Here is a 7,500-nt window from a genome sequence, read left to right as displayed (position 1 = left end):
TCACGAGTGGTAATATAATCTGGGATATAAGCGATCACTATTCTCAATTTTGTATTATTGTCTCTCAAGGTTAAGGAATTACCCCAAAAACTATGTATTGGAAGTTTTCAAAAGACACAGAGGAAAACTTTCACTCTGAGTTATACGAGATCAACTGGGATTTGGTCATGAAAAACTGTGGAGATAATGCAAATGCTGGCTTTTCTAAATTTTTTAACAACCTCAACAAAATAGTAAACAAGCATGCGCCCCTTCGGCCTTTATCAAAATGCAAAAAAATGCTCGGTTTGCCTCTGGAAATTATGAAAAATATAAACGTTATCACAATAAAATACTTACACTCGTTCACTGCAGTAAGAAGTTGTATTATCATTCATATTTCAATGATCATATGACAAATGTCAGAAAAACTTGGATTGGGATTAATCATCTCATCGGCCAAAATAAAAAGATGTAAACCTATTGCCTCGCTTCCCAATGTGCTCAATGAATTCTTTTCTTCAGTGGGTCAAACACTTTCGGCATCAGTACCTCCAGCTAATCATCATTTCAGTGATTATCTCCCTGCTGTTAATTCATCTAGTTCATTCTTCTTTGAGCCAGTTACTTCCATGGAACTCGAAACTGAAATTTTGCTTCTCCCTACTAACAAAGCACATGGCTTATACTCCTGTCCTGTTTGCGTATTGAAATCTTCCAGTAGTGTACTTTCTCTCTCACTGGCACAAATAATGAATAATTCCGTTTTAACAGTACAATATCCATCTAAATTAAAGCATGCAAAAGTTATTCCCATCTTCAAGGGTGGCGATGAAACAGACCCAAGTAACTACCATCCCATTTCTCTTCTTTCGCCTTTCAATCGGCTCTTTGAGAAAGTTATGTACAATAGATTAAAATCTTATGTTGAATTAAATGGACTTCTGTACAATGGCCAGTATGGTTTTCGTGAAAATATGTCAACTCAGCATGCAATTTTGGATATTGTTAATTCCATCCAAAGCAATATGGATAACAAATTGTTCACTTGCGCTATTTTACTCGACTTTAAAAAGGCTTTTGATACTGTGGATCACTCAATTCTTCTGAGCAAGCTATATCATTACAGTATAAGGGGCCGGGTAACGATTGGTTTTCATCCTACTTAAATGGCCGTGCCCAAACTACTCAAATCGATAAGCAAATATCTTCTAAAAGAAATGTGCTAACAGGGGTCCACAAGGCTCTGTACTGGGCCCTCTGCTTTTCTTTATTTATATTAATGATATTTATATTTCTTCTAAGAAGCTTTCTTTTTATTTATTTCCTGATGATACAAACCTGCTGTGTGCTGACAAGGATTTGAAGTCACTAGAAAGTGTAACCAACATCGAATGCAAATAAGCTGACCATAAATGCAAAAAAGTCCAATTTAGGCCGTCTTTAGGCCATCACAAAAGAAGCTTACCTATCAGATCAATATAAGGATATACAATAATGCCTCAAATAGTGATACTTTTCTTGAATGCAAAGATTATGTAAAGTTCCTGGGTGTGCTCATCGATAATACTTAACTTGGAAGTATCATATCGACTACATTGCCTCTAAAATTAGTAGGGTTGTTGGAATTATATCACGATTAAGACACTCTGTCCCTCAAAATACTTTAATCCAAATTTACCATTCTCTGATTTTCCCATATATATACTACGGAATTGCTGTTTGGAGCCAAGTTGCACAGGTCTATTTGAAGAAGGTCTTTATCTTACGAAAGTGAGCTCTTCGGCTAATGTTCTTTAATAATAATAATTATTATTATTTATTACTTATCAGGCGCAAATTAACATCTGAATATGATCTTGGCTGGTAATAGCTCTCATGCTATTCCTTTGTTTCTCTCTGCTAAAGTCTTACCCCTCAATATGCTTTATTTTGAAACATTATGTTCTCTTATGCACGACATATCTACCAATTCTGCACCTTGGAATATCTGTGATGTTTTTACCTGCTCATCTGACGTTCATAGATATAACACTAGATTTTCTGATGCTGGTAATTTATATGTTAATAAATCAAGACTGAGAATTCAACTTAATTTGTTTTCCATTTTCGGAGCTAAGTTGTGGAATTGCCTGAAGCCTGACCTGAGTAAAGTTAGGAAAAAACCTTTCAAAAATAAGATTCATCAATTTTTACTTGCGCTACTTGGTAATGGGGATGAGTATGTTGATGTCTCTATGTTAATGTTTAAAATTACTAATTATCATTAATCAAACTCTAGTAGCTATTATTATTTATTCCTTATGTTCTATGTCTTATTATAGGTTCTTGCTCTTCTCATGTAAATCATAGCTATTTGTGAATATATGTGTATACCTATTTATTCTATTTATTTATTTACTTGCCTGATTTTAATAATAATATATTTTAGTGAATTTTATTGCAAGCCATACAACCCGTCCCGATTAGCATTGCTACATGCGGGTTGTATATATATGTATTTTCCTAATTTGTTAAATTTAAATTATTCAAATTAAAAGAAAAATTAAATTAAATATTTAATTAAGCTTACTGGTGTTCAAGTGGATATTAATATCTGGGAGTTAATTAAGTCTCCTATTAAAAGGAACATGGTGTACAGCAGCAACATAGGGAAATTGAATTACCCTGATAATGGTAAAAGTCATGCATTATTGTGGTAGCGATAATAACAATTGATTTTCAATTCAAAGTAATGAGATGTATCAAAAAAGTGAAAACTAACCTTGAAAAATAATAAATTGAATTAAATTAAACAGCAGGATTTTTCTCACCTTGTTGATACATCGCATATATTTTTAATTGTGTCTCACCCACAAGTTCTCTGGACGGCCAGATATTTATCTGTCCTAGTTTCAAGTGTAAAAAATTGATCCAAGATATAAAAATTCTGCTTACAATTGACAGGGATACAAAGCCTTGTCTGAGGCGACACAATGTAAGAAAAACTTCATCTATATTTTTCAATGCTTGTTTCACTGAATGTTTTACTATGACCAGCCTGAATGTCCTCTTTTGCAGAGGACAAATATTGAATATATAAATTCATACAAAGCATTCATCGTTTTCAAATTAAGAAATCCCGTGTAAAAGGTAATAAGGGAAGCAAAACAATCGCCACTCGAGTTCCCTGAATTTTATCTCCAATCAGGGATTTTCTCCTTCAACAGGAAAACCTGCGAGTAAATGCGAGAGAATGAAGGCATCTTTTCTAGAGATTTCCCCAGCCATTGCTTGGGTATTTCATACTGGGTGATGACAAAGGAGTCCAGCTCATAATATTCATAATCCTCTTTTTCTTTTGGTGTTAATTTCGTCCAGATCAGGTTCCATCACCACTGGATCCTGTCCACTTTTCACGTATTCCTCCACTCTGCAAAGCTTATTTTTTAAAAAGGGTAACTGATAAACCTTGAAAAATAACTGTTAAACTATTATTTAAAATGAAACCCTTGTGCTTACCGTTTTGCAAGCAAAAGTTTTGTTTTGAGTCCTTTAAGGGAATCCCCACTACATCACATCACGCAACCAAAACCGCAACTCTTCATTCTTCAGCGAAGAAGGATTTAGCCCAGCTAATGAGGCTCCGGGAATTTCATATTTGGTAAGAATAACTGAGTCATTCATTGCACTACTTGAGCACGCCACTTTAGGAGGATTTAGCTGATAAGACCGGAATATCATATAACATCACGCTTGGAAATTGTTTCTTGAAATTGCGCCAACTTTTATGTCCAACTCTCAACAGGCCTCTTCTTTAAAATCTCGCGCGGACATTTTTCCCCGCGAACGATGAGCAAGGCTTGATCCCTTTTGAGGGGGTACTGGCACTAGTAATCAATCTTTTGCCGCCCGATTCGAAATCCTCCAAGAGAAAGCTTTCTTTTGGTACCTTGTTTGCCTCGCAAAACCCTGTTTTTGACGGAGCACTACGAAACCAGCTTAATCAGAGTATAATTCTTCTTCTAAGTGAGTTCGCAAGAGCATTTTTTTGAGGTCCTTGGAGCCCATTTCGGGAAAAGTAAAACCATAGTTCCCTAGAAATGGTATTTATCATTTGTTTTTGTGAAAAAAATAGTCAAAATTTGGAGCGCGAGAGTTTGGATTTTTGTTTCAAAAATTGCAAAAATCTTTGCATTGCTTTCTAGGTCAAGAAGTGTACAGCCTATTCTGTATACATGGGAAGCAACAAGAAACCTCCGCGGTGGTCTCAAGACAAAAAGCTAAACTCAGTGATCAGTATTTGTCAAAAAGTAAGGAGCTGTGTGGGTTGAAAAATAAAATAAAGCATCTCCAGGAGAAGAGTGAGAAAGTGCAAGAATACATGAAACAACTTTAAGTAACACCAGTTCAACCACGTTCCAGAGCATTTGAAATTTCAAAAAATACTCCCACCTTATGTAACAAGGACCCCTCTAAACTTTCTGATGATGGTAAATTGAAGTTACCTCGACGAAGTGCCCAGAGGAGGCAGTTGGAAACCTTAATGGCTGCTGCAGAGATCAATGGAGGCACTGTAGAGAATAGAGCTCCTGCTCTTGAGGGTATGATCTCTACTATCATGAAGTATGGTTGGCGCAGTGGTAAGATCTCTGCCTTCCAACCCTAGGGTCCCGGGTTCCATTCCCGGTTCTGCCGAGAGTGGAATATTTGGCGACCTTCTTTTCCGCTGAAGTTCACTCAGCTTTCCATCCTGCCGAGGTTGGTAAAATGAGTACCAGCATGCATGGACTGCTTAGAAGCGGCTGCAATTTACACCTGTGTATGCTTCCAGTCCGCTGGGGGTAAATTGATCATTGTAAAGCGCCTTTGAGACTTGTGATAAAGGCGCTATATAAATGCACCACTTTACCTTTTACTTTTTCCAAATATTTCTGCTCATCCAAAAAGCAGCACTGGTGAAAATAAAGTTGGAGGCACAAGATTATGAAAAAAGTGATGAAAATTTTATCCGCTCACTTTCATTGCCCTATGCTGGAGGGGTTATAGGGAAAGTGAAGTACGAGCAAGAAAGGTCTGCACTTGTTATGAAGCACACAGGGAAGACCACTAAAGAAGGGACTCCTTCAAAGCAGCGCATCACATTTGGTTTTGGAATACCTATTCCAAGACCACTTGCTTACAAGGAGTTAATGCACAACATTGCACAAATTGATATTGGAGAACTCATTTCTGTTAAAGACACCTTGTGTGCTACCTTACCCCCTGAACAGAGAGTTGATGGTGTGTACGGAGAATTAGAATCAATTCTTCTCACCCTAAGCAAATTCTATCTTGAAACAGATCCCATACGAAAGGACAGCGAAAAACTGATTTGGTTTGGTGAGAAGAGAGCTTTTAAAGTATCAATTGGTGGTGATGGTGCCCCCTTTGGAAAATGGGATGAATCAATGTCTTGCTTGGTTAGCTTCCTTAATGTGGGTGCAAGAGTTGCAAGCCCAAATGACAATTTCCTGTTGTTTGGTGCCAATTGTAAGGAAGATCATCCTGCTGTAAGACTATTTACCAAGAAATGAGAATTATACTAGGGCCGCGAAGCGGCCTGAAGTTATAATTCAAATTATATGAACAGATGAAGTGAGAAATATATGAGACAACAAATGGTAGGAATTTCCCAGTTAGTGCTTCAAACCACTTTTTAACGCCAACAGAAGGGCGAACCCCCCTAAAGAAACAATACAAGGGGCCTGGGTATACACACAAGGCCCTGGTACCTAGATCTCTCGGACCCATGATGCCTCGGCTTTTTTCCTTGTGCTTCAAACCTTTTGGTAAGTATTTTTGCCTTTCTTACAAATTCTAACCTTTTTTCAGGCTAAACCTCTGTGTTTTCACACAGTACGTTTCTTTTTGGTGATATTCTTTCGCTTTTCAGGATATTTAAAATCGCTGAACATGTTCCATAGACGACACAAGTTGCGTAAAAGGACTCGCTCCCGGTCGCCATCTTCCCGCCAAAACTCTGTATCGTCGCCTGACATACTCCATGAAGAGTCTCTGCCGAAACGGCGCAAGAACGAGAACGATTCCCTTCAGAAGATTCTTCAGTCGATTGAACGTCTTTCCAACCGAATAGACTCGTTAGAGTCCCGAGCAAATCAGCCAGAATCTATTGCAAATACTGATGACGATGCTTTGTCGATTATGGCTGGCGAAACGTCAGGCTTGGAGATAGGTGAGCCTTTGGCGACCGAAGCATCTTTTAAGACTGCTACTACGCCCGTTGGGGCACCCGTAGAGCCTATTCAGGCACCCGTAGCGCCTATTAAGGCACCAACAGAGTCTAGTAAGACATCTGACGAAGTGGAAGACTCGGCGAAATCTAGTGGCGAAATCTAGTTCGACCCAGTTGCCAAATCAACCTCCTGGAAACCATCAACCTCCTTCTCCAAGTTTCTGAATACTAACTTTCGGAGAAAATTATCTTACCAGCAATTTCTGGTTATTATGGATGACTGGGCTACTCCTGAAGTGGATGCACTCTCTGCTCCAAAAACTCGATCAACAATTGTTGAATCAAGTACCATTTAAAGTGAAAAAGTTTGTACAAGAAAGGGATAAGGAAATGTTTAACGCCCAGCGTGCTTTCCTAAATGCCACGGGGCCACTTTGTGGCCTTCATGATTGTATCGAAAATGATTCAGCTCCAACTTATGAGGAAATTAAAGTAGCTTTGGAACAAGCTCTTTGCCTTTTAGGCTCAGCCAATACTCAGCTGTCTATTCTGAGACGACAGAGAGTCCTTGCCGCCATAAACCGTTCGAGGACAAACCTCGCGGAACTACCTCTTCCTAATGCAAAATCGTGGCTATTTGGATATGATTTCCCCTCTTTAGCCTCAAAACAGGCCGAGTTGTCAAGGGGTCTCACGAAAAAATTTGGCGCAAACTTCAGGGAAATACTTTCTTAGACGTAATAATAGTTCCCAGTCTCAAAGTAAACATAGAGACAACTTTAACAAGTATCAATCCACTGGGTATTCAAACCCTTCTAAATCTCAGTCAAATTACCCATTGCCTCGTTCAAAAAACGGGCTTTTTCGTCCCCCTCCCCAGAAGGGACGTCAGCCAGACTCTCAGAGTGCATAGTGTCTTGGAGAACTCTAACATCGGACCCACAGATTCTCTCAATTATTTCAGGTTACAAGATAAACTTCCTGAAAACTCCCTTTCAAAAGTCTCAACCATTTACCCAAGCATCGGGTCAGGAGGCACTCCTAATATTCCAGGAAGTGAACGAATTATTGCAAAAAGGGGCCATACAAGAGACCCCTTTTACCAGAGACGGTTTTTACAGCCGCCTGTTTCTTGTACCCAAAAAGGGAGGATCTATACGTCCGGTGATAGACCTAAGTTCTTTGAACAAGTTCATTGTAAACGAGCATTTCCAGATGGAAAACCTCAGTTGTCTAAAGACGTTGCTTTTACCAGGAGATTTTATGACAAACATAGATTTAAAAGATGCTTACCTTTCTGTGCCCGT

General features: G+C 38.6%; 1 pseudogene; it reads left to right on the top strand.

Moving 5' to 3' along the window:
* The window catches only part of LOC138056195 (uncharacterized), a 15,218-nt pseudogene that overhangs the window by 3,539 nt on the left and 4,179 nt on the right, over positions 1 to 7,500 (top strand).

This window comes from Montipora capricornis, chromosome 7 (assembly GCF_036669925.1).
Source record: "Montipora capricornis isolate CH-2021 chromosome 7, ASM3666992v2, whole genome shotgun sequence".
NCBI lineage: Eukaryota > Metazoa > Cnidaria > Anthozoa > Scleractinia > Acroporidae > Montipora > Montipora capricornis.
The sequence above is the reverse complement of the archived record's forward strand: the minus strand, read 5'-3'. Positions and strand labels throughout refer to the sequence as shown.